Source organism: Lathyrus oleraceus, chromosome 1 (assembly GCF_024323335.1).
Source record: "Lathyrus oleraceus cultivar Zhongwan6 chromosome 1, CAAS_Psat_ZW6_1.0, whole genome shotgun sequence".
In the NCBI taxonomy this organism is placed as follows: domain Eukaryota; kingdom Viridiplantae; phylum Streptophyta; class Magnoliopsida; order Fabales; family Fabaceae; genus Lathyrus; species Lathyrus oleraceus.
In genome coordinates, this window is record NC_066579.1 from 368,308,957 (window position 1) to 368,329,221 (window position 20,265).

Sequence of the window (20,265 nt, forward strand, 5' to 3'; positions counted from 1 at the left end):
TAGAAATTGACAACTTTTAGAAGTACTTTTCCTTTCTATTTTGTCTCTAACATAATCAACTTCACAATATCCTACTAATTTGTATTCAATTGATTTTCTATAAAACAAACCAAGGTTAGTAGTACCTTTCAGATACCTAAAAATTCTCTTAACATCAGTTAAGTGAGTTTCCCTAGGATCTGATTGGAAGCGAGCACATTAGCAGACACTGAATAAAGTATCAGGTCTAGAAGCGGTTAGATAAAGGAGAGGGCCTATGATACCTCTGAATAGCTTCTGATTTACCTTACTACTTACCTCTTCTTTCTCCAGAATACATGTGGGATGCATTGGAGTATTTGCTTGCTTACATTCTAATATGTTAAACTTCTTCAGAAGTTCCCTTGTATATTTGCTCTGATGAATGTACGTTCCTTCTGAATGTTGATCAATCTGGATTCCCAGAAAGAACTTGAGTTCTCCCATCAGACTCATTCAAATTCTGCCTGCATTGACTTAGCAAAAACCTTGCACAACTAGGTTCTCCATTTTGTGTGTTATATGTTTTGTGCATATGTAGGAGTACTCCAGTGACAAGTTCTAGCATGTGAAGAAATTCATACCTCAAGTCAGTAGGCTCTTGAACCAAATAATGCTGAAAGGAGTATGTGATCTTAAATTTAGAAACAATGTGGAAAACTTGTGAGGATGGAGACAAAGACTGAGATGAAAAGTTAAAGGGATAAGGATGAGTGTTACTTGACAAAACTTTGCAAAAAACTAAATGGTGCTACAATTGTGCGCTACCCCAATTTACAGGTCTTCCAAGAGATGAGTTGTCTTATGTATGCATTGTGCACTACTCTCAGTACTAGTACAAAAGGACAAAAAAAGGAATATTCTAAATTCTATGAGCCAAATCAAAGGATAATCAAGAGGCACATGATCATATGTTGAAGAAAATATCTAAAGGAGGCTATAAAAGGATCACATTAGAGAAGAAAATGAGGGTTCAGAAGTTAAGAAAATTGAGAAAAACACTTAGAAAAATACAAAGAAGAAGGATGAACCATAAATTTGATGCAAATCCCACCATTAGTTCTCTTGAAGAATGCAGTACACTTAGGCGTGACAGAATTCACCTTTTGCTGATTGAAGATTGCAAGAAGTAGTGGTGTTACTTTTATGTTTATATTTTATTTTCAGTATTTTCATGAAATGTTAAGCTTGAAAACTTGTTTTGTTGTATTTGTCATGCTCACCATTAGCTAAACTCTTTATTTTGAATAATGTGAAGTTTAATGCAAAGTAATTTTTTGTCTAAAATAATGATACTTTTAGTGATGCTTTTTATCATGTGATTTATTGTTATATATTTATTTATTTGGTTGATCATCTTAGAAATAGATAAAAGCTTGTTAACATTGTAGAGTCCTTTAACAAGTGGAACATATGATAAATATGGTTGAAAATAGTAGAAAAAGAATATTTTCTAAATAGTTACTTTAGGAATAAATAAACTACAACCATAGGGGAAAGAAGAATTTATGAAAGACGTCCATAAAATTAATGTGAGAATTAGGTATTTGTTCCTTACTTTAACTGCATTTATTTGATGTTGTAGGCATACACCATTAGGTAAGTTTTTGACCTCATATGTCACGACAAATCTCATCACACTTACACAATAGATATAAAGAATCTATTTATATATATTAAATCCAATGTTTCAAATTATTTTGCGACACATAACACTAACTTCTTCAAAAATAATCCACATCATCTTATTAGCTTATTTGTACATTTTCTACTAAACCACCAATCAAAACACTACTATTTGCCAACACCCAATTTTTGACTCTTTCTATTCCAAAACCCTCATTTCACCTTTCCTAATTCTCCAATACCACGTTACAAATGACAAATTCTTTTTCCTACTCATGCAAATATCTTAGGAAATGTGTTTGTTCTTCCATTCGATTTTTTTCTTTCTATCGTTCGATTTTCTTCTTCCTTTCGTTACTGACACATAGATTTTGGAATTCTCCAATTACAGTTTAATTTTCTACTTCCTACCATTACTGGTTCAATTTTTTCCTTCCTACCATTACTGACAAATAGATTTTGGATTATTGTTCTTGCAAAATTCAATTTTGAATTTCCTTAATTACTGTTCGAGTTTTCCTTTCCTACAATTTCTGACATATCGATTTGGGATTAAGATTGCAGCATTTGGTATACGTGAAGTTGTTTTCGTAAGATTCAATTTTGGATATCTCCGATTACTGTTTAATTTCCCCTTTCCGTAAACTCCAATAGTTGATTATAATTTTTGATTTATTCTTGATAATACTTATTTATCTATTTTTATATATATATATATATATATATATATATCTATATATATATATATATATATATATATATATATATATATATATATATATATATATATATATATATATATATATATATTAAATCCAATGCTTCAAATTATTTTGCGACACATAACACTAACTTCTTCAAAAATAATCCACATCATCTTATTAGATTATTTACACACATTCTACCAAACCACCAATCAAAACACTACTATTTGCCAACACCCAATTTTTGACTCTTTCTCTTCCAAAACCCCCATTTCACCTTTCCTAATTCTCCAATACCACGTTACAAATGCAAATATCTCAGGAAATGTGCTTGTTCTCCCATTCGATTTTCTTCTTTCTATTGTTTGATTTTCTTCTTCCTTTCTTTACCGACACATAGATTTTGGAATTCTCCAATTACAGTTTAATTTTCTACTTCCTACCATTACGGGTTCAATTTTTTCCTTCCTACCATTACTGACAAATAGATTTTGGATTATTGTTCTTGCTGAATCAATTTTGGATTTCCTTAATTATTGTTCGAGTTTCCCCATCCTACGGTTTCCGACATATCGATTTGGGATTAAGATTGCAGCATTTGGTATGTGTGAAGTTGTTTTTACAAGATTCAATTTTGGATATCTCTTATTACTATTTAATTTCCCCTTTCCGTAAACTCCAATAGTTGATTATAATTTTCGATTTATTATTGATAATAATTATTTATATTTATTATTTTTAATAATAAAATTAATTTTATTTAAATTATAAATAATAAATATAGATAATAAAGGCCTATTAGATTATTCAATAAAAAAGTAAACATTTTATATTATTATTATGAGAATTAAATTTTACACCTTCCTACCATTGGTAACAAATAGATTTTGGATTATTATTCTTGCAGAATTCAATTTTGAATTTCCTTAATTACTGTTCGAGTTTCCGACATATCGATTTTGGATTAAGATTGCAACATTTGGTATGCGTGAAGTTATTTTTGAAAGATTCAATTTTGGATATCTCCGATTACGGTTTAATTTCCCCTTTCCGTAAACTCCAATAGTTGACTATAATTTTTGATTTATTCTTGATAATAATTATTTATATTTATTATTTTTAATAATAAAATTAACTTTATTTGAATTATAAATAATAAATATAAATAATAAAGGCCTATTAGATTATATTCAATAAAAAAATAAACATTTTATATTATTATTATGAGAATTAAATTTTACACCTTTAAAAATTTGAGGCATAAGAAATATGTACAATATATTATACATATTAACCATTATCTCTAATATTAATAAAATTACATGGAATAAAAAGTTACTAAAATAAATATTCAATAAAAATAAATATTACTCTAAAAATTATCCATAACTAATACTTATTAAAATTGATCTATCAACATTTAATTTGAATCAACAAAATATAAATTTTATTCTTTAATAGAAAAACTTAATTTTATTCCCTAAAAAAGTTAAGTTTCTTTGTCACTAATAATAATAGAAGGAGAATTCTTAAGACAAAACCTCATAAATCAATGTAAAAAGTTATTCAAAATCTTAATGTCATAACAGTATTAAAAAAAATTGAATATTGATAAAATATTTATAATAAATTATATTTAAAGTTGTTCATAATTAAATATAATAATGAATATATTAAATAATATTTAAATTTTTTATTATTAACATTATTACTGAAATCTGAAAAACTAATTGAATTATTCACTCAAAGGATTCCAACGCCTAAAAAAGTAATGTACCCATCAAATATACTTTATCCTTTAAATAAATGCTAACATTTTTGAATTATCATTTAAAATAATTAAAATTTAAAGTTAGTCTTTCACTATCTCTTTTTATTTTTTATAAATTATACAGTCCATCAAATGACCAACTAGAAATAAAGGAGATTCCAATCACTTAGTCTTCAAATATGTCACCTCAAATGAAGATGATTCAAATATAATGGCAATGACATGTGAGTCTTATACACAGGTACACTATAAATTTTATTTAAATATAAATAAAATTGTTTTCTTCATAGTTTCAGCAATTATAAATGAAATGGATGATATATTTGGATGTGAAAAATATATGAAGAAACTTAAACAAGAAGGCCATGAATTGAAATGTCCTTCATGTGAAACACCTTCAAAATATCCAAAACCAAGGTTAGACATTTTCAATCATAAATCATCTTATGAAAAATATTAGTAATATAATATAAAAACATGTAATTATAGGTTCAAGATAATGCTTAAATTGTCATATGAAACGCTAAAGCGGCTTTAACATTGTTTGATCAAGAGGCACAAAAGTTACTCAATACAAAGTCTCAAATGCTATTGCAACAATTAAAATCTAGTTATGTTACTAAAATAATATGTCAGGAAAGTTATTTTTGCCACATCAATTAAAATCTGATGTGTCCTCTATGATTGAATTTAGCAACAAATTTACACAATTGCACTTCAACTTTATTTCAAAAATTATATGTTACAAAAATCTTATTATTAAATATCTCTCGAGAGTTAATTACACAATTAAACATAATTATTACTCTTTATATAATTCAATCTTTTTACCTTACATCTAACAAATAATAATAAGTACACAATTTTGTTAATAAGTATACTATTCTTTTTTTATAGAGTCTAATATAAAAAAAAAAATATAATAACTAAGCTATTTTATTAGATTACAAAACATCATAAAAAGAAACGATCATTTAAAAATAAAAGTTAAATACTAATGAATAAAAAAAATTATATTAAATATTTAAATTTTTTATAAAATTTAAAAATTACAATAATTTTATTATTCGATCAATTTTCATAATTAATTTAAATTTTATTTACAAATTAATGAAATACAATAACACTTCAAGTTTTATTCCAAAAATCACTTATTACAAAAATATTATTATTATATATCTCAAAATAGTTAATCACAACTAAACACAATTATCACTCTTTATATAATTCAATCTTTTTACCTTACACCTAAAAAATAATAACTATACTATTTTGTTAACAACTACACTATTTATTGTTTTTTAGAGTCTAATAACTAAAATATAATAACTACACTATTTTATTAAATTTAAAAATATTTAATCATAAAAATAAATTGATCATTCAAAAATAAAAATAAAAAACTGATGGCTAACTAAAAATGATATTAAATATATAAAATTCTTACAAAATTTAATAACTACAATAATTTTATTAGTTGATCAACTTTCATAACTAATTTAAACTTTATTTACAAATTAGTAAAATAAAATAAAATATAAATATTTTGATTTCTAAATATAAAAAACAATAATCATGTGATTAAACTTTTTAATAGCAAATTATTTTATTATTTGATCAATTTTTATAATTAATTTGAATTCTTTTTAAGTTTTAAAATTATAAAATTTTAATGTATAATTTAAAATACGATATACACTTCCTCAATAATATCATGGAATATTCCTAATACCAACAAATAACTAATTTACTTTAAACTATAAAAAAATAGTCATAAAATTCAAAACAATTATCATATTTTAGACAACAAAAAAAATTGAATAATATCTAAATAATTTTATAATTCCATTTTTTATTTAAATAAAAATTTGAAACTACCTCAATACCTTTGTACAATATAAAAATATACAAAACAAATAAAATGTTTAAACTAAATATCTCTATATTTTATAAAAATAATCAAATATTAATAATTATAATATTCAAATAAATACAAAATTGATAAAAAAATGTTAAAACTTCCACGCATCCCGCGTGTTACCATCTAGTTAAATGAATTATTTCTCAACATGCATCTTAAACTCTTATAATCTTACATCTTATTGCTTAACTCTAAATCAGTGACACAATTATTGTTATTGTGTTTTTCTAATGACTATTCACAGATTTTGATCTTGAGGAATCAACTTAAGTTAATTCAATCCTAAAGGAACAATACTCTTACTCTTCTATCACTTGCTAATATTGGACTATGTATACTTGCACATGTGTTTACTAGAAAGAATTACATCAACCAACCCTTTTAGAGAAAAATGCATTTCAAAGGAATTAGATGCTCCAATAATAACCATTTGCATCTTAATGTACACGACATGCTTATATGGGCCACTACCCCATAAAACTTGGCCAATGAGGGTGGCTTAAAGTTCTCTAGAACCGACAACCCCAGATCTCATCATAGAGAGGTCTAGGGTCTAGGATTTTAGTCTCTTGAGAAGGGTCAACCTCCTGCTCACATTGTTGGATGTGGAGGATGTTATCCTCCACAAATTGATTTTGGAAACGTAAGTTGTCCATGGCATCATGCAATTATGCCGTGGCATTCTCATTGCCATCAGACTCACTAATGGGTGGAGTTTCTACCTTCTCGTTCACCATGATAGACAAAGGATTTGGACAAGGGGATATAAATATAGAAGAATGACATGATGATGACCCGTGTCAGTTTTATCGGGCCCCACGGTAGTGTCACATCTCAAAAAACGCGATCCTTCACGAAGGTGTTTGCATGCTCGCGAGAAAAAAGTTCGAACAGAGTCCCCACCAAACTTTATTTATTCCAAGAGAGGAAAATATAAAATATCGATAAAACCCCTAAAATAAAAAGAAAATGGTCGTCGCAACCAAATTTGGATCCGGGAGTCAATTACTCAAGGGGAAGGTATTATCACCCCTCATGTCTGTTGTACTCAACAGGGACCTCTTAGTCATATTTGCGATTAAATGTTAGCTAATGTTGATTGTTTTCTTCTACTTACTAAGCGAGAAAAAGAAAGAAAGGAAAACATTTTTTAATTAAAGGGGTGCCTGACAAGATTTTGAAATCCTGCTCCTATGCATCTCCATAGTTCTACTTAGAAAGAACTATTGGGTTGATTACTTTTAAAGAGTGATCCTTTAGACATGTTGAGCGAATAAACATGTACTTGTTGCTCGCTCTTGGAGGCGGAAGTCTTTGTTTGTTTCATCACAATATGGATAAAGCATACTCTTTTTTGAAAAATGTTTTCGAAGTCGCGCAAGGGCAAAAAACAAGTTTGGTTTGTTGAGTATTTTGTTGGATGACGATTACTCGAATGGTCGAGTAAGACAACTCGTATCCAAGTAATCGAGAAGAGGAATAGAAGGATCTAGACCATCTCCCTTTTCATCCTTGATTATAAATGGATTTAGATAAGGTTAATGTATTTCAGACGAACGACAAATACTCGAATGACCGAGTAAAGCTACTCATATTTGAATACTCGGGAAAGAGAATAGAAGGCTCTATACCACCTCCTTTTTCATCCAAGTTATTACAAAAATGAGTTTAACTTAAGTTTGATTAGGAAAGCGATTTGAGGTGAATTAGATTAGAAAATTTTAATAGATGACAATTGCTTGAATGACCGAGTAAGATAACTCGTATCCAAACAATCGAGGAGAGGGATTGAAGGATCTAGACCATCTTCCTTTTCACCTTTTTTGAAACGGTGTTTAAGTATGACTAGATATTTTAGTTTGAATTGGATAAAAGGCTATCTATGTTTGATCGGGGGTTTTATTTGGGTTTGAACTGAAATGGGATGACACAATTTGAAGGTTTTTGAAAATGATGGAGAAATGGAAATGACTTTGATTTGGAAAATTGCTCGACGTTGGATCGAGTATTTGTTTTTTTTTGTTCTTTTTTGAAAGTGGTTGATTTTAATCTTGAGTTAACAATTAACTAACATAATAGCAATAAAGGAAAACAGTAAACTTATTTCACATCACACGAATGGGGGTGAAATTTTGTCGAATGGGGATACAATACAACAATTACCAAAACAAGCTCAATAAATAACTATAAATAGACAATGATCTCATTGTAAGGAGATCCAAGAGAAAGCCAATGGACTAGAAATAAATCAGAGTTTTAAACTACAGAATTTAGCGCGATGTTAAGCAATCGTAAAGTAATTCATGTAGGAGTCACCCTATCTGAGACCGGTCAATAAATTTTATGCGTTTTAAGCAGTTTCTGAAGTTAAATTGAATTTTTAACTCTGAAATTGTAACGCATATGTGAAAATCCAACAACTTGATGATTTAAACGACATTTTTAAAAGGTAAAGAGAAACAACAATTAAACTACTGAATTTAGCGTTATGTTAGGCAATCGTAAAGTAATTCATGTAAGAATCACTCTATCTGAGATCTGTCAATAAATTATATGTGTTTTAAGTAGTTTCTGAAGTTAAATTGAATTTTTAACTACGAAATTGTAACGCGTCTGGGAAAACGGATGTGACAAATAAATCAATTTTTTTTAACAATTTAAAAATAATCAATGAATAGTAATAAACAAAAAATAATAATTATAATAAAAAGTAATAATAATAGTAATGATAATTATTAATAACAATAATAAATCATCACAATAATTAATCAATAATAATCAAAACATAATAATAACAATGGCAACAATAATAATAATTAATCAATAAATATTACTAACAATAATAATAATAATAATCAATGAATATTAATAGAATAAAAAAAGATTGACAATAATAATAATAATAACAATAATAATCAACAAAATAATAATAATAATAATAAAGTTGATAAAAATCAATAATAATTATAATGGTAATAATTAGTAATAGGGATAATAAATAATAAATAATAGTTAGTAATAATAATAATCATAAAAATAAATAAAACAAAACAAAGAAAAATAATAATAAATAAATTAAATTAAAAAAAAAAGAGGTGTGGTGCATATGCAGAGAGAAATAATCTCTCTCGTTTCCTTTTTCTTTTTTCTTACATCAACAACAAAAAACTCAACAAAATAAACAACTCTTCTTAAAACCTCTCATGTCACAATCAATCTCTATCTATCTATCTATCTATCTATCTATCTCACAGTCATGCAGGGGGATGGTCGGTGGTTGATGCGGTGCAGATTCACAACGATGGTGAATAATGTGGTGTTTCGACGATGAAGGTAAGGTTGTGAGGTTGGGTTGGTTGATATTCATTGATGAAAGGCGTAACAATGGTGGTGGTTTTAGTTGGAGTTTGTTTTTGATGGTTGTGGTTGGTTGATGTTTGATGATGATGGTGAGTGAATGTGATGTTGATGAGGGAGGTGTGTGAGTTGTTGTTTGTTTTGGTTGTGTTGAGTTGGTGAAGAAGATGAGTTTAATATGATGAATGTGGAGAATAGAGATTTGCAATTGTGGTATTTTTGAGTTGAGTGGTGGCTGTTTTGAGGGTTGGTCGAAGCAAGGTTTTGAAAAATAGAGTTGCAAGGTTACGTTGTTGTCCATGGAGAGAGAAATGAGACGATGAGGTGGGAGGAAGCGAAGGAAGGAAGGGATGAGAGTTATGTTACAATGTGGGGAATATGTTAAGAAGATGATATTTTAATGTTGTCAAAAGAAAAATATTTTTTGTTGAGAGAGTGATGGGGCGGTTTAGCATGGAAAGGTCTTGTGAGGTTTGTGTGTTTTTTCTTACTGAAACAAAAATCTAATCCCTTGTTTCTATTTCCAACTTTTTTAGAAACACAAGATGAAAAGAATCCCAATAATTACACAACCTCTTTGCCTTAGATGACTCTCCACATGTCCCTCACCTATTGAAGATGGTCTCTTTTCTTTATTTGATTTTGAAATGCAAATGTATAAAACAAACAATTTATTCGTTAAAATAAAATCCAAAGCACAAGATTAAATAAAACTAAAAACAAAGATAATTCTAATTAATTCCATCGACTACTTTGGCTAAAAAACAAAAATAAACGGATAAAAAATGAATAAAAATCGGACGTAAAAGTGCCCGAAAAATGAACTTAATGCACTAAAATGATCCGTGCAAAATAAACTTCTCAGAAACATATAGATTTTTATCAAATTTTGAAATAAAAAATGATCGGTTAAAAGGCACAGACTGGTAAGTATGCGATCAAACAAGTAGCCGAAAAAATAAACCGAGCACACCGGGTTAAACTAAGTGAATCGTAGATTAAGAATACTGATGTATGCAAGCTTGATTTTGAAATTTTTTGCCTACTAGTTTTGCACATATTTGAAAATTAAATCAACCGATCTGTCTGTAAATCCAAATTTTTTATCTCGAGTGACATTTTAAACATTGTACAGAACAAAATGCATGTTGTGATAAATAGAAAATGCAGATGTCTTGTGAATGCATTGATTTACTGATTGAAGAATTGTGAATAGATAATCAGATGCAAAGTAATCACTCTTGGACCATTTGGTTATAATTTTGAATCACACTCCAAACCCTACAAAGATTGATGACAATGCTCTTGACTGTCACCTTCTGAACTTCTGAAACATGATGCGATGAAATTGATGATGCACTGAGATTGAGAAATCAAGCCTTTTGACTTCTTAATAACCAGATGAATGAATGAATGTCACTAAGACCAGATAAAAATATCAGAACTCCTGACTTTTCATTTAAACCCTAATGAATGCTTTTGACAGATGTAATGCACGATAAAATGAAATGATTTTGCTATGCTGATGCAAGTGAAAAAGTCAGGGTAAAACTTAAGGTATGACAGGTAGGCGCAAAATGTACTTGCTAAAAGTATAAAACGTGACAACCTCTTTTGTTGTAGGGTTGTCAAAGGTTTTTAGGGTTGTTAGGGTGTTAGAGTAAGCTCACACATTAATGGTGAGAAACTCGGTATACTGGTATTTTGTGCGTGAATTGAATTGACCTTCTCAAACTCAGGGTTGAGTTATTTATAGGATTTTTCGGGCCTAGATCTTAGGGTCCAAGAAATTAGTACCTAGTCTCAGGAGCATGAGATGCAGGCAATTACCTCCCTTATAGTTCTGGAGAACATGGCTTCCCCTTGTTGACTTTCTATCCCATATTGTTGGACACATCACTTCCATATTTTAATAGAGAGGAAAATTATGTAGAAAATGGGCGCCATAACCAAATGATGGACGCTCGTTCCAATAAATGGGAAGATAGGAAGATGACTGGGGAGATGTATTATGTTTCCCCTCCTCAGGGAACTTCTTACGAGCCTTTTACGAATATACCATTACAAAATCAACTGGCCGATGATTATTTTAAAGAGCCGATCCAATTTTTAGATGAAGAGACGAATGAATATGACGTTCTTCCGACCATGTGTCTCAATGAGAAAAAGATAACGAAAGCGCAACTTTTGGATTCACAAACGAGGTGGTTATGTCGTATCATGAAAAAGAGATTCTAAAAAGGTGTTTGATTCAATCGAGAGGTGTACCTTTTCCTTGAAAATAGGAGGATCCAATTTAGAATTGAGGATGATCCACGAAGAGGCGTGCCTTCGCCTTGAAAATAAGGTTTGTGGTTCTAGTTCTGAACTCAACTTAAGCGCTAAAGGTTTTGAAAATGTGAAATCCTAACTTAGTGTTTTGAACCCCCTAGGTTTCTTTAGTGACTTCTAGCCTTTATCATAGTAAGGTGGTACGGGAAGGTCAAATTGATTAACAGTGGTTGTTTTGTAATTTGTCTTGGAGAAACTTTATTTTGTATTTGATTATGGGATAATATGGTTATATGTGACTTTTAAAGCAAAGTTGTTTCCCAAAATTTTAACTACTTTTCTTCATAGTTTGTTTGGATTTCTCCATCATATGACTTCAAATTTGTCTTGTTTTTGTAGAGATCATGGCTCTTCGTGTTTTTCTTACCGCAACCAATTTTCTTTGTTAGTTTGACCTTAGGGTATCCCTCTACTAACTTAAAATGTTTCCCTTATTTTGAGATATCCTTCGTCAAAACTGAAATTTCTTTTCGATAATTGATGGTCTCGGCTCATAAAATATTAGACTCTCTGTCATTCACTAGATAATACCACCACCTCCTTATGGCTTATGTCTCAAAAGGTTCTTGGCCCCTAGGAGTTCTCCTCTTTGGGTTTTACTTGGTTAAAAGTGATGCTTCTTTATGACTCCTCAAATAAGGATGTGCCTAGTTTGAAGGAACTTTTTCCTCTCCGGGCCTTACTCGGTTAAAACTTATGCTTCTTTATGATTCCTCAAATAGGAATATTCCCCGTTAGTAGGAATTTTTACCTCTCTGGGCCTTACATGTTTAAAACTGGTTCTTCGTTATGATGCCTGATTCATGGGATTTTTGCCTCTTTGAGCCTTACTTAGTTAAAACTAATGCTTCTTTATGATTCCTCAAATAGGAATGTTCTCACTTTGTCAAAAAAAATTATTTTCTAAGACTTACTCGGTTAGAACAAATGTTTCTTTATGATTCCTCAAATAGGAATATTCTCGATTTGTAGGATTTTCACCATCAATGACTGCTTCGTCAACCCATCACTCCCGCGTCTTCTCTCGGCTTTCTAATTTATTTATTTTTGAAGCTCTTATTTATAGAAACATTAAAACATATTTTCCTTCTGATCCTCACTTGATACTTTAAGACATACTTCTACAAAGTTTTCCTTCTCATCCTCACTTGATACTTTAAGACATACTTCTACAAAGTGTGTTATATTATTAAAGTATACTAGTAAAAGAACTTCATGAATTTACTCTAAGTGATTTTTCAGAGTGTACTTTCAAATGACATTCTTGATCTTACCTAATAAATTTTGGCATTCACACTTCACATAGATTAAAAAATAAATTGTTTTCTTATGACTATTTTTACCATCAAAATAAAATATAATTTAATATACTTCAAATCAACTTGTTCTTACAATATACTTCAAATATAGTTTGTTTATACAATCTCCTACATTTTATAATGACAACTTGATGACACATAAAATAGTCGTTATTTTATATATATATATATATATATATATATATATATATATATATATATATATATATATATATATATATATATATTAACTATTATGCACTGTCAGTGTAAAAAGATTTATACTGTCGATTCATCACCATCACTCGTTTGTATTACTTTATAAATTTTTAAAATAAAAATCAAATTTATTTCAATATCCAACGCATAGAAATAACTGAAAGTGTAAAATCCTTTTACACTGTCAGTGTATTTCAATTAAATCCATATATATATATATATATATATATATATATATTAAGGATAAGTTACAATAATTGATTTAATTTTATAAGTTTTTTATTATATTTTTCTTGAAATTTTGGCGTTCAAGAAAAATATAGAAATTATAAATATTTTCAAGAAAAAAGATCATTATTAAAACTATAAAACATAATCGGGTAATGGACGAAATTTGAAATTCGATTATGTCTTCCTGAAATTCATTCTTACAAATGCATAGTTACATAATCACAAATAGCCCGATGAATGATCGAAAAGAGAAATCCAATTATCTGAATTATAAGATTAAACATGATGGTTAGACCGAGTAACAGTTGCTATGAGACATTTTCTGCTAAGGGTCATTAACACCGCCACATTATTAAAATAGGACACTCACACTTAATCAAGATTGCTACATACTCGCATCAAAAAGTGAGAGTATTGTAGTCGAAGCTACACTTTCTAATACCAAAAAAATATTTTAGTTACACTAAGTGATGTCCAATTTTTAATGATTTTTACCCATAATACTAAGAATATAATAGTAATATTTGATATATTATAAGAAAAATATATTTTTTTCCAAGACTTTAGTATCATTGTTATTCTCGTTATAAATCATACCAACTAACACTTTAAATCATCTTGCTAATCATCACATAAATTGAAGGTATACTTAAAATAAGTCTGTTTAGGATTGATCATTTTATACTACATGATATAAACTATACTTGCGGTTGTATGAAGGTTTTTGTGAGTTTTTATTGTTATTGGTTTTAATATTGTGTACTGATTAGACTATATTTTTGAAGGAGAATTGCGATCCAAAACGCAGCGGAAATTAAAATTTTCTCCTTTAGAGATCCTTACGAATGATCATGATCAGTGATAGAATATTTACCTCTTGTGACGATTGAAACCTTTGGTGCAGATCTCTTGTGACGATCAAAACCTTTGATGCAGATCCACGGAGCGATCACAAACGTTGAACGATGACAACGTCTCTACTCAGTCCACACGAACGAATTCCTTCAATCTCAGTGATAGCTGGTACGAATGAAGGCTTTGAATGAGAGAGAGAGAAAACAAAAATAATGCAACCGCGCTCAATGCTTCTGCACAAGGGTTCTATTTATAGAACCACTTGTCTGGGCTTCAAGCCAAAAGGCCCACTTAAATGTATTTTGGCCCATATCTTATAATATGCCCAAAATCACTTAAGCTCATGGTACCTTACCATATTTCGTATTCTACTTAAGTACACCGTACCTTTACGATGTTCTACAATTCACTTAAGGGCGTCGTACCTTACGGTGTTCCTTAGTTACTCTATCTCTCATCAATCCGTCATTTGTGTGTGACCCTGTAGGTTTTCGCGGCATTGGCAACTATATTAAATCATGTATTTAACATAATAAACAGTGAGCGGTATCTAGCAACACATCACTGCTACCCAAGACACGAAAATGTCATGTGATCTGACAATTCCTTCTGTGATAATACTTATGTGTATAATTACCCTTTTGCCCTTATGTCTATATTGAACACAAGGCATAGACCGTGTCATCCTTGTCCAGTTCAATATTGGGCCCATAGACATTTATCCTGTTATGCAGGATGGGCAAATTTCATCTAGGTCACTCATGTCCCTCAGCATGCTTCGTGGAGTACCCATCAACTGTCTTTATGGTTATCCAGTTACGGACAATGTTTGATCAGCAATAAAGCACTTGACTCTACATCTAGGATCCATAGTGGTTTCAGGTCGAAGAGTGGTATACACCATTATCACCATGAGAATAACTTATGACACTTTGCATAACTTTCTATATAGTATTCTCATAGCGGGTCAATCCGGTATAAATATTACTCTTAATATTCATACCTATGTTTAAGACTTGATAACTCCTTATCCATGATCCATGAGATGTGATCATCAGTCTATATACATAATAGTCTTAATGCTTTAATGTCATCCCACTTCACAATAAAGCTCGACTACGGATACTTTAAGAATAGTGTCCTTATGTTTAATGTGATCTCATGATTAAGTCATACTTGATACATTAAACAGACTAGCTATTCTAGGGACTTTATTAAACAAACGTAATAAAGAAGAAAAAAAAGCCTTTTATTATTAATAAATAATTCGATACAAGTACCAAAAGTATTGGCCTCTAGGGCTTACACCAACAATCTCCCACTAGCACTAGAGCCAATCAGGCATACCCTTAATACCCATAGATCTAGTATGGCCATCATGCTTTTGCTGCGCAAGAGGCTTTGTCAGTGGGTCAGCAATATTGTCAAGTGTAGGTACTCTGCATATTTTCACATCTCCTCTATCTATTATCTCTCGAATGAGATGATAACGCCTAAGTATGTGTTTGGATCGTTGGTGAGATCTAGGCTCCTTGGCTTGTGCGATAGCACCATTGTTATCACAGTAGAGACCAATGGGATCCACAATGCTAGGAATTATGCCAAGTTCACTAATGAACCTTTTGATCCAAACATCTTCCTTTGTTGCACTTGAGGCAGCAATATACTCGGCCTCGGTTGTAGAATCAGCAACTGTATCTTGCTTTGAACTTTTCTAGCTCACAGCGCCACCGTTTAAGCAAAACACATAACCAGATTGCGATCTAAAGTCATCCTTATCTGTCTGGAAGCTAGCATCGATATATCCAATTACAACCAACTCTTCCTGACCTTCATATATCAAGAATGAGTCCTTAGTCCTTCTTAAATACTTAAGGATATTCTTGACATCTACCCAGTGAGCATCACCAGGATCAGATTGGTACCTACTCGTTGCACTTAAAGCATACGAGACATCTGGTCGAGTACATAACATGGCATACATGATAGATCCTATTGCAGATCCATATGGAATCTTATTCATGCGATCCCTTTCTTCCTTAGTTAAAGGGGGTTGTGTTTTTGATAGACACAGGCCATGTTGCATAGGTATGAATCCTTTCTTGGAATCATGCATATTAAAGCGTCTCAACACTTTGTCTATGTATGTACTCTGACTTAGGCCAAGCAGTTTTTGTGATCTATCTCTATAGATTCGGATTCCTAATATATAGGCTGCTTCACCTAGGTCCTTTATAGAAAAGCATTTCCCCAACCAAGACTTTATTTGTTGTAGGGTAGGGATATCGTTTCCAATGAGTAATATGTCATCTACATATAATACCAGGAAAACGATCATGCTCCCACTAACCTTCTTGTAGACACAAGGCTCATCTTCGTTCTTGATGAATCCATATTGTTTTACTGTTTCATCAAAACGAAGATTCCAGCTTCTGGAAGCTTGCTTCAATCCATAGATTGATCTTTGTAACTTACATATCTTTTGGGCTTCCTCTGGTATGTCAAATCCTTCAGGCTGTGTCATGTACACATCCTCAAGAAGATTTCCATTAAGGAAAGCAGTTTTGACATCCATCTACCATATTTCATAATCATGATATGCAGTGATAACAAGTAAAATCCGAACAGATTTAAGCATTGCAACTGGTGAAAAGGTTTCATCATAGTCAATCCCATGAATTTGTTTATATCCTTTTGCAACCAGTTTTGCCTTATAGGTATGTACCTTACCATCCATGTCAGTCTTCCTTTTGAAGACCCACTTGCATCCTATAGGGTTAACTCCTACAGGAGGCTCTACCAAGGTCCAAACTTGGTTTGTGTACATGGAATCCATTTCAGATTTCATGGCTTCTAGCCACTTCTCAGACTCGGGACCAGTTATGGCCTCTTGGTAGGTCACAGGCTCATCTTGATCCATGAGTAATACATCACCTTGATCAGTTATGAGATATCCATATCTCTCAGGTAGTTGACGTATCCTGCTTGACCTACGCTGGTCTTGTTCTACTTGAGCAGGTTGCTCTTCCACAAGTTCTTGTGTTTCCTGCTCTAATTCCTCCATAGGTGTATCTATGCTTTGTGATTCTTGAATTTCTTCAAGCTCTACTTTCCTCCCACTGGTTCCTTTGGAAATAAAATCCTTTTCTAGGAAAACTCCAGTTCGAGCGACAAACACTTTGCCCTCAGAAGGATTGTAGAAGTAATACCCTCTTGTTTCTTTAGGATACCCCACAAATAAGCATTTGTCAGATTTGGGCTCAAGCTTAGTTGAAATTTGTCGTTTCACATAAACCTCGCAACCCCAAATCTTTATGTAAGACATATATGGTTTCTTACCACTCCATATCTCATATGGTGTCTTTTCAACCTTTTTGGATGGAACACGGTTTAGTGTGTAAGCTGCTGCCAATAGTGCATGTCCCCAAAAAGAGTTTGGAAGATCGGCATGACTCATCATGGATCGGACCATGTCTAACAGGGTTCGATTTCTTCTCTCAGATACACCATTCCATTGGGGTGTTCCAGGAGGAGTAAGTTGGGATAGGATCCCACACTCTTTCAGATGGTCATCAAACTCTAGGCTTAAATACTCACCACCTCGATCTGATCGAAGAGTTTTAATTTTCTTACCTAGTTGGTTTTGTACTTCATTCTTGAATTCCTTGAACTTTTCAAAGGACTCTGATTTGTGTTTCATTAAATACACATAACCATATCTACTGAAATCATCAGTGAATGTGATGAAGTACTGAAAACCTCCCCTGGCTGGTATGTTCAGTGGTCCACATACATCAGTATGTATTAGGCCCAAAATATCATTCGCTCTTTCACCTTTTCCTGTGAATGGAGACTTTGTCATCTTTCCAATTAAACAAGATCTGCATGTCTCATATGATTCATAATCAAAAGAGTCCAAGAGTCCATCTTTATGGAGTTTGGAAATGCGTTTCTCATTTATGTGGCCTAATCGACAATGCCAAAGGTAAGTTGGATTTAACTCGTTAGGTTTCATCCTTTTAGTATTAATGTTATATATAGGCATTTCGAGATCAAGGACATACAGTCCATTGCTCATTTGTGCAGTAGCATAGAATATATCATTCAAATAAACTGAGCAACAAGTGTTCTTTATTATAAATGAAAAACCAAACTTGTCCAAACAAGAAATGGAAATAATATTCCTGCTAATTGCAGGTACATAATAATAGTTCTCTAACTGAATTATTAAACCACTAGGTAAAGTTAATACATAAGTTCCTACGGCTAAAGCAGCAACCTTTGCTCCATTGCCAACTCGTAGATCAACTTCACCTTTTGCCAAATCTCTACTTCTTTTTAGCCCCTGCACATTTGTACAAATGTGAGAACCGCATCCAGTATCTAATACCCATGATGCAGAAGTAGATAAATTTATTTCAATAACAAAAATACCTGAAGTTGAAGTCTCTACTCCATTCTTCGTATCTTCCAGGTACTTTGGGCAGTTTCTCTTCCAGTGTCCGGTCTTACCGCAATGGAAGCAGGTGCCTGCCTTTGTTATGCCTCCACTAGGCTTCAAAGCAGCAACATTGGGTCTGGGTTTGGCAACTTCCTTGCCTTTCCATTTATCACCCTGCTTGGTGGGCCTTTTATTCTGTCTCTTTCCATTTCCGATCATCAGAATGGACTTCCCTTTTGTCTTCAGATTCTGCTCAGCTGTTCTTAACATGCCTAGCAGTTCAGGAAGAGATTTATCCATATCATTCATATTGAAATTTAGGACAAATTGACTGAATCTATCTGGCAACGATTGCAAGATCAAATCAGTCGCAAGTTCCTTTCCGAGGGGAAAACCCAACCTTTCAAGGTTTTCCACATACCCAATCATCTTGAGCACATGGGGACTTACAGGGGCTCCCTCAGCTAACTTGCTTTGAAAAAGGGCTTTTGAAACTTCAAACCTCTCATGCCTTGCTTGCTCTTGATAGAGCATCTTCAAGTGTTCGATCATATCGAACGCTGCCATGTTCTCATGTTGCTTTTGCAATTCTGAGTTCATGGTAGCTAGCATGAGACAAGCAGTTTCATTGGCATCATCGACATGCTTCTTATAAGCATCTCTTTCTGCCTTAGGTGCAGAACTAGGAGGTTCCTCTTCAGGAACAGGTTTCTCCAAGACATACAGCTTTTTATCATGTTTGAGGACAATCCTCAGGTTTCGGTGCCAATCCAGGAAATTTGTCCCAGACAATTTTTCCTTGTCAAGGATTGATCGCAAGATGTTGTTAGAGGTGTTTGTTGTCATGGTAATCTACATAAGAATTAATGAAAATATAAGTATCAATAACATATTTAATTAGGCCTTTAATTAAATATGCTCCCACTATTTTACTCAAAACAAATGACCCTCATCATTTGATTCGGAAAATCCCGTTGGAAGATTTTCCAGTGGGTCGAGATCCATATTTCACTTTGTTCTAAGTCCGCGTAGGCGGATTACATAAAACTAGGTTATTTAGGTAGGAACTCCTTCCAATTGTATCTCATACAACTCTCGAAAATTTCAGTTGGGTGAATAACTCCTTATTCCAATCCATTATATGGATCATTCCCAACTCTTGCTTCTAAACATATATAATCTTATTATAATTTATTTAGTTAAGTTTGACCCATTGTTTTAACAATTGGATATTACAATTATCCCATCGCACCTTACTAATATAGAACATGCACCTCGCGTAGGCGAAACCTACATTATCCGATACTAGTCTTGATGAGTGCTAAAATTTGGAAAGCATAAACTTAATATTTAATTTGAGGGAATTGTAATCGTTATGATCTCACCGACTTATTTATCATATAAATCGTCTCTCACATGCATCAACATATATTCACATGCATCAACATACATACACATGCATCAACATACATAATGAAACAGTTATGGCCCCT